The sequence below is a fragment of the Muscardinus avellanarius genome, assembly GCF_963383645.1.
Source record: "Muscardinus avellanarius genome assembly, chromosome: 6".
Lineage (NCBI taxonomy): Eukaryota > Metazoa > Chordata > Mammalia > Rodentia > Gliridae > Muscardinus > Muscardinus avellanarius.
The window spans coordinates 132,498,194-132,507,150 of NC_137791.1; positions in this window are offsets into that span (position 1 = coordinate 132,498,194).

An 8,957-nucleotide genomic window follows, 5' to 3' on the forward strand; every position below is an offset into this window, starting at 1 on the left:
CCCCCCCCCTCCTCCTCGGTTTCCATTTCGGGTACCTTAGATAGTGAAGGTAGGTGGGGGTGAGGAGTGGCAGGAAAGGACCCGCCCAGAGAGCATAGGACCCCTTCCCAGCACCAGGGCTCCCTCGCGGAGCCTGGCCGCTCTAAGTGCGCTCTCCCAGCCAGGCGGCGGACTGGGCGCTGCTCCCCCTTCTGGCCCCAGACTGTCCAAGATCCAGAGGACCGGCTTCTGGGGCTGAACCTGCAGACTGGCGGATGGTGAGGTGGAGGTGCTCGAGAGCCCAAGCCAGGATGCCGGCCCGGGAGTTGGAGATCTGAGCTGCGCTCAGCAGTTTCCTGCCGGCTCTTACAGGCTTACATCTCACCATCTCTAGCGAGAGGACACCTGACCCCCCTTGCACGCTCAGAACCCTCTCTTGGACCAAGAGTTGCGTCCTGTCCTCCCCCCCCCCCCCCCCCCGCCGCCGCCACTTTGCAGAAGCAGTCGCGTATCCCTGCCTAGCCTCGCTCGAGGCTTGCTCCTCCCCTTCGCTCAGCGTTATCCCGGGCTATTTTTATCCACAACTTGCGCCAAGATCCTTTTGGGGGGGATCTTGGGGCGGCGACTCCAGACCCACTGATTTCAGGCTGAGCTCACAGAAGCAATCTCTGCTAGCAGTGAGGAAATACGGCGAAGGGGCCAAGGAGAGAGCCCTTCTTCCTCTGCCGGAGCGGTCCGAGGGGAACCGGCTCGGCACCGGAGCTGGATTGCACCTGCCGCCGCTCTCCGGAGGAGCCTATCCCCAGCCAAGTAGTGAGGAGCTCGGGCACTGGGTTCTGCCAGCCGCTGGGGCGCAGCGGAACCAGCTGTGCGCTCTCGATTTTGAGTTAAATCTTAACCATATTTTGTTGAAATGCATTTACCACCTTTCACCCAAGGGTTAATTGCAGGGATTCTAAAAACTGAGTTAATGTCGAAGAGAGAGAAAGGGAGGGAGGGAGAGAGAGAGAGAGAGACTGCAACTTCTGCCTTCCTGCATTTCTAAAACGCATCCCTTTGGCCTTGAGAATTATTATTCTTGCCTTCTGCTTTCCCAGCGACAGTGGGTGCAATTAGAATAAGCCTGACCTAGTGGAATTCCAGGACACGGTTGCTTCAGCTGCAAATCCCGGTGCTCCCCTTCTTTGTGTTTCCAGTGCTTAGATCCACCCTCCCCACACCATTGCAAAAATTACATATGGAAATGGACCACTGTGTTACATAAGGGCTTCTCCTACATTCCGCAGGGAAAGAGCCCCTTCTAAAGGTTTCAGTGGACCCGTCTAACTCTTCCTCCGAGTTTGACAAGGATGGACCACTTCATGACTAAGCACTCTGAGGTCACAGCAGTTAATTAGGACAGCAGGTGAGAGTGAGGATCTCTTAGTGAGGCTTGCTGTTTCTGGGCTGCATGCCTGCTGAGAAGCTACTGGGTGTTCAGAGCATCGGAGCTTTAACCCTGGACACTTTTCTTGGGGAAGCTGGTGAGAAAGTGATACTTTGAACTCGCAAATTCCAAGTTTCCACCAGCCCAGCCCAGGGCTCTTTACTCTGCTAATAACCCTGCTAATAACGGAGAAGCCTTCTGCCCCTGCACCACCCTCTCCAGTGGGTGTCTTGTATGGTGCATTTGCCTAGTCACCTTGGTAAAAGAAAGCAGTTTGGTCTTTTTTGGACTCGATTCCACTGTATAGCTGGGGCTTGTGCTTTTGTCATTAAAAAAAAAAAAAAGGATTTTCTTAATAGAAGAAAAATCTTGGGGCTCTTTGTTTTTTGTTTGTTTCTTTTGTTTTTTGTTTTTGGTGGTACTGGGGTTCCTGGAAGCCCTCTACTTCCGGGCTACACTCCCAGACCTATTTTTACATTTTTATTTGGAAACAGGGTCTCCTAAGCCAACGCGGCGGCTGGCTTCGAACCTGCGCGAGCCTCCTGTCTCTGCCTCCCAAGCGCCAGGATTACAAGCGTGCGCCACCACGCCAGGCTCCTGGGACTCTTTGAAGGGAAGGTTTTCTTGTCTTGCTAACTAGAAAGTGGCTATGGACATAGGGCTGCTGGTTTACTGTTATGCTGCTGAAATGTACACACCGCCTTTTCCGGACACTGGCATCCACATTCTGGTGCTTCGTACCCACTGTGGGTATGAACAGACTATGTGCTGCTCTGTCTAGGGAAGCTAGGGCTGGGAGACAGGGATAGTCATATAGGTGGATGTTCTGATGGAATCGAGTCTGTATCCAAGGCCATGGCTCAAACTCTGGGTGCCAGGGCCCAATCCTAAGCCAGAATACCCACATGAGACACTTGTAGCAGGAGAGTAGCAGCTGCCTGACTTCTAAGTAGTAAATAGAGTAACTTTCCAGCTATTGTAGAAGGCAGGAACTTTCCAGCTGGGATTGGAAAAGACTGGGGTTGTTCCTGGTCACTTTGGGGTGATTGTCCTCTCTTAACGCGGCTACATGATCTAGTGTTCTCTGTTGAGGCTACTCTTTTCTGATAAGGAAAAGCATGAGCCCTCCAGCTGGTCTCCCCACGACCTTAGGCATATTGTTCTGCTCTCTTTGAGTCTCAGATTCTTCCTATGAAAAATAGAGGCTGAGGAATATTAGGAGAAAGTGAGGGAATGTATATGGAATGCATTTTAGCTATTCTAAAACACTCGTGGGATTCTAGACCGTTTAACAATTATTAGTATATGCAGCTATACACAAAGGTGAGGTTCGCTGCGATAAAATCTTACGCACACACAGCTCTGTCTGTATTTTCTTCCACTCCCACCTCGCTCCCCTCTCTTTCCTCCCCATTCGAGCTAGTGAGATCGGTGGTGATACATTTATATATTGCCATATTTATTATTTGAACTATTCAAATTTGTTCATTTGCGTTATTTTATGCCTGTTTGAATGTTAACGTTAAATGTAGTTTGGACATCTCTGAGTTAATTACGTATGTTAAAATTAAATGAGAAGATTTCATATAATTGGCCAGTTTCTTCTTGTAATCATCCTACATGAATTCTACTAGTACCGGGCTTCACTGTCTCTAAGAATTACTAGTGTTTGGCTTTCAAGGCAGGAGTGAAATTTTAGAGATCCCCCCCCTCTCTAATGCATGGCATCTGTCTAAAGAAAAATCGATTTATAAGGAGGGCCATGGCATCAAATAATCAAAAGAGGAGATAAGATGAAGACAGGTGAAGCAGTTGGGGAAAGGTGAAAAATGACCAGTTTCATTAGATGACCTGGGTTTCCCTTATCTATTGCATTTTAGACATATTTTAGGGTTTGTCCCCAGAATCTAGCTCAGCACCGGGCACTTGGTAGATGTTCAGTGTATTCAAGAAAGTGAACGAGTGATTGAACTGAGTTCTCGCAAAACCCTGGAGAGCAGGTAGCATCATTTCTATCTTAAAGCTTGGGAATCAGCAGACTGGGAAGCTCCATTGAATTTATTTAGGTTGGGAGGATTCCAGATTGGAATTTCAATCTGTCCGGACCCCTTCTGCTCTAAACTATTGCATCTAGTGCCTTCTCCATATATCACTACTTGAAATCCTACAGAGTGGTTAGAAGGTACCCAGCAACCAAGTCTCTTTTTATTAAGGGAATACCACTCCTGTTATAGAGAGATGGTTTCGGTGGGGAGTGGGGCTCCTTTTCCTTTGGCTAGATCTCCCAGCCCTGAATTCAGTCTCAGTCAGATGATCTCACCTGGTGCCAGGAATCTTGGAGTACCTAAGGGGCACAGGGACAGTGAGATGTTTATTTACCCCCCTGGGTCACGGACCAAGTGGCTGGCGTCAGCAGCAGCATCGATGTCCCAAGATGTGGTCTCAGGGGATCCGATTCTTTGGCGCCAGCTTGACCTGATTCTTGGAGCCAGCCAGATTCATTTCTTCCTTTTCATTTTTCAGTCCTGACTTCTTAGCAGCTCACTAATTCTTAGAGGCGACCCATAATCTTCAGGCCAATTTTTACCTCTGAGTTAAGTGACATCACCATAAGCTGACTCTACAGTTATTCTTCAGACCTGCCTCTGGCATGAGGCATGCTCTGCTCCCTCTACCCATAAGGAATGAAGTCCAGAGCTGTTTGGGGCTGTTAGAATAATATTTACTGGGCCATAGTTTGTCAATAGTTATGTGCTATCGTGAAAGGTTTAGAAAAAAATGAATACATTATTCTTCCAAGGAATGGCTTGAACATAACAGAAATGGATCCCAGTGGGTATCTTTTCTTTACTTTTTTTTTCTCTCTATTGCATGCTTTCAGGGAGTTTTCCAGCAGGGGTCGCAAACCCAAATGCCTTCAGCATCTAGGAAAGCAACAGCCTGTGTAGCTGCTTGGACCAACCTGGGTGAAAGGGCTTTCCAGCTCAGACCTGTGACAGGGCCGCGGGTGGGACTGCAGGCCTTGCCTTGCCTGGTTGTATTTATATCTTTTTCTCAGATAGACTGCAAGTTCAGAGTTTCATGTAGAATTCACTAACTTCTAAGTGCCAGCAGATTTCAATATTTCTAAATAGCACTATGTAAAATCAATAGAATACTTCTGTGTTTAGGCCTCATGCCGGGCCCACAGGCCTTCAGTTTATGGCTCCGGGTTTCTGGAGACTGAGGGCAAATCTGGTTGGAATGTGAGATTCAGTGGCGTCAGTTACCTGGGCTGTCCTGGCTAGAGTGCCAAGGGTGGGGATATAGAAAGAGCGCAAATCGTTTACCATTGCACTTACGGAATACGTGTTCTAGCCCATGTGGATTTCGTTTGTCCCTGTCTCGGAACAGAGATCAAATCCACTCGTTTAACACAAGCTTATTGAGTTCTAAACTTGTTCCAAGTATTATTCTGCCACTGGTGATACAGTAGGAAATAAAACAGATGGAAATCCCTGCCCATGTGTTTATCTTCCAGTGGAGGAAACAGACAGAAAGCAACAGAGATAAATTAAATCTTTCCTAGTTAGATAGCGATATGCTAAGTACTAAAAAGTAATAGAAGGGAAGACAACGTAAGATTTTCCAGGTGAGGACCTCAGGCGGGATGATCTGTGGCTCAACATAACCCCAAATGAGTTTCATTGTCTGGCATAAAGTATTTTTTGAGGTGGGAGTTTGGAGACTACATTCAACTCCAGGAGTTGTGATTGTGAATTGATCTCAGGTAATGGCTCACACTCCCTCCCCTCAACTTTAACCAAAGTAACTATTGAGCACCTTCATTGTAAGGTCCTGTGTAAAGTGTTAGAATACGCTGATGAACCAAGCCCAATCAAGGGACAGTCCTCAAGGAAATTGTAGGCCAGCATGGAAGACATGAATTCACGGTAGCCAATGATTGGGCGACTGAAGTGACTGCAGGGTGCGGCAAGCCTGTCTTAACTGTAGACTGCTGGTGTTCAGAGCTGTGCCTTTGCCAGGAATTGTTTACGTCCGTGCTTCCCAGCTTGCTTTAGGCCTGCGCCTCGTCATCAGTGGAGAGTTCTTTGAAGCTTTTATGGTCAATGTTGTTTTTCTTTTCTCTTTTAATTATTGCAGAATTTCATTTTATCTTATGGAAACAAGTATTTAAAAAATTGGCCGGGCCGAACATGGGAAGCTGAGACAGGAGAATCATGGTTTACAGGACAGACTCAGCTACTTAGTGAGGACCTCTGCAACTGTAAAATCCTGTTTTAAAATAAAGAATAAAAAATAGGGGCAGGAGTGTATCTCAGAGGTAGAATTCCCCTGAGTTCCAATCCCAGTACTGCAAAATAGAATTTAAAAAATACAAAAATTAAAAAGTGGTTGCAAGCCGGGCATGGTGGCGCGCGCTTGTAATCCCCGCGCTTGGGAGGCTGAGACAGGAGGATCAAAGCCAGCCTCAGCTACTTAGTGAGGCTCTCAGCAACATATTGAGACCCTGTTTCCAAATAAAATATAAAATAGGTCTGGGAGTATAGCCTGGAGGTAGAAAGCCTCTGGGTTTCACCCCTAGTACCACCAAAAATAATAATAATAATAATAATAATAATAATAATAATAATAATAAGTTGTTGCAAATGTGAATTAGACATGCACTCTTGGAGACTCTGACACGCCTTTCCCCAAATCTGACTCGGCCTGGGATGTTGATTGTTGTTGGCAGGCAGTTATCCAGAGAATTAAGAAATAGTTCCTGATGAACTCACAGTTTTGCGTGGAGTCAGGTGAACTAGCAGGCTTCAAATAAAAGACGAAAAAATGTACCGTATTCACTTATGGATTGTTTCAAGAATAGTTCCTTTTGTAATACCATCTCTTTCTTTCCTAGCAGTGTTCCTGACATATTGTGTAGCAAGAATGTTTATCTGAAGTCATCTCATTACTCGATGAATTCACTTACTACGATGTCTCTCTCCCCTACCACGATGGATGTTTCCTCCATGGGCAGAGACCTGGAGGTGTATATTTGCTTCAGTTTCTAGAACAGTGTGCCTGCTTCTAAGTACTTGGTCAGAAAAGAAACAAGCGGTATTTTCTGTCTTGGGGAATTAGGGAGGGCTTCATTGGGGGGGGGGCACATATTTAAAAAAGAGTTGTGGGGCAAAAATCCAAAGAACAGTAATTAAATGTAGTTGAAATCTGTATGTCCTAAAAGCTGTGCTCATTAAACTGTTCCTGGTATCTCCAAGGTGGTCAGTCCAGCTGAATAATGACACTTTAACAGGTACGCTTTGCTGGTTAGTTCTGGACCTTGCAAAAGTGTTCCAGCATGAAACGAAAGGAGTGTGATAGTACTCCTCTCGCCTTCCTCTCTCTGGTACCCAGTCCCAGGGCAGAGGGGCGTTCTTTCCATCATTGTCTTATACTTGAAGAAACTGAGGCCTGAAATCAGAACAGCTTCTCAGACCCCAGAGTGAAGATGGCAGACCCACAGCCAGGATTTTCTACCTGCTCTGAGCAGATGGTCCAAGGTGGAGGTTGTTAAGTCCTTGCAAAAGCGCGCAGTCCACATTTTCTATAAGCAAAGAAATGCATTTAGATTTAAAACATCCACGTCTCCTTTTAACCATCGGGAACTTCCATTTCAGCAGTTTAAGTCTTGTTGAATCCCCCTAGAATTCCGGCAGATTAGGTACTCATTCCTCCTGCAGTAGGTTGTTTTATGTAAATGTCTTCATTCTTTAGGAGAGTAAATCAAAGTCCTATATCAGCAGTTAAAATACAGTGAGAGAAAGGTGATTGCAGATGCAGCTGAAATGAAAAGACAAGCTCGCTTGGCTGTGCTCACAAAAATAAACACTTGAGCAGCACGGAGTGAGTGGGCTGGGAATCTCCTCACGGAAGCCGGCCTGTGCTTAACTCCAATTCCATCTCCAGCTAGTTGTTCCGGGGTCCCTGGCAAGAAGGAGGGAGAGGGTGTCTGTCAGTTATAGATTTCTGGGATTCAATTTTGCAATTACTCTCGTCATGGAAAAAAGTTTTTCTCTGCAATTCACAGCTGTTTGAATTTCTGTCTTTGTCCTTTCTGGTTATGTCACCTTGAAAAATGTCACCCAAAAAGATGTTTTGTTGGGCCTTCGTATTCTCAACTTTCTGATAAAAGGAGATTGCCAATATAAAGCGCCTTGCCCGAGGCTCCGTAAAAGCAATCTCCTGTGAAGTTGCTAGACTGAGCAAACGAAAATATTGGATACTTAATTAAATGTGAATTTATGATAAACACGCAATAATTTGGGTACATCCCACATACTATATCCTAAGAAAGTATCCATCGTTGGCTGAGGGTGTAGCCCAGTGATAGAATACTTGGCTTAGGGGGAGTGAGGTCCTGGGTCCGTGGCCCGGTGCTCCCTTTTCCAAATGAATCATTGTTCATCGGCATCTACGGTTTAAGTTTGATGGGGGCATCCTGGGTTTTTTTGAAGATCTTTTTTCTCATAACCCTTCTGAGCGGTTACTTTTTCCGAAGGTTCTAGAAACAGAGGAAGTAAAGAGAGGATAACATTCTAATCTCAAAGGTAAAATGATTTAGCCTGGGGGGAATGGTCTGAGATGAAAGAGAAGGGTTGTTTTCCCTGGTGAACTAAGCAACCGAATAATCAAGCCACGGAGAGCTTATTTATTTGCTAAAAAGAGCAAAACAGAACTCACTGTGCATTTAATAGCGAGCCAGATACTCTCCCCAGTCATGAAATCATAGGCTCATACTAAACAGTCTTAGGAAAGAAAGTATCTTGAGGCCACCGGGGTAGTCACGGGTCCACTGAGGCAGGGCCTTATTAAATACAAATATTGCCACAATCTCATTACTATACACCTGGAATTAGAAAGGCTGGGTCCACACAAGGGCTCCTCTGAGTGCACCGCAGGGATATTTTGTGCTTTGAAAGCTCACACCTGAAATTGCTCCTGCAACAGATGAATCCAAAGCTAATAAAACTCTGAGAGGGCCTTTCAGACTGGCTCCTGCAAAGCGGATGACCTCCGGTTATAAATTGAGCCGAGGACCTCCCGACGTCTGCTGGAACACGTTTTGCTGAGTGTGGCTGTGAAAATATCGTGTCCATTTCAGGTTAATAACATGGTGGGGAATTAACAAGAACCCTGTTGCATGTGTAGTTTCCAGAGAAAAGTTTTATGATGTCTTCGACAGTAAAATATTACTCATGCCGAAATAACCAGCGTTTGCTGCACATAATATTAATACCTCCTCATTTAACCCAAGCTGCTTACTAGCAGTCTCTTTCTGTGAAATCCAGATGCTAAATAGCATTTGTTTAGCAGGAAGGGTTATCCAGCCACAGGGATCTGGTTAGAATCCAGTTTGCTATTTCTTATCCATGCCATGTAGGTGGTGAGTTAGATCACATTGTTAAGCCTCAGTCTTCACATCTAGAAAATGGGTGTAATTAAACTTGGAGCAGAGCACTGTTCAATGTGCAGTAAAAAGAGCAAATAATACACAGCACATGCCCAGTGT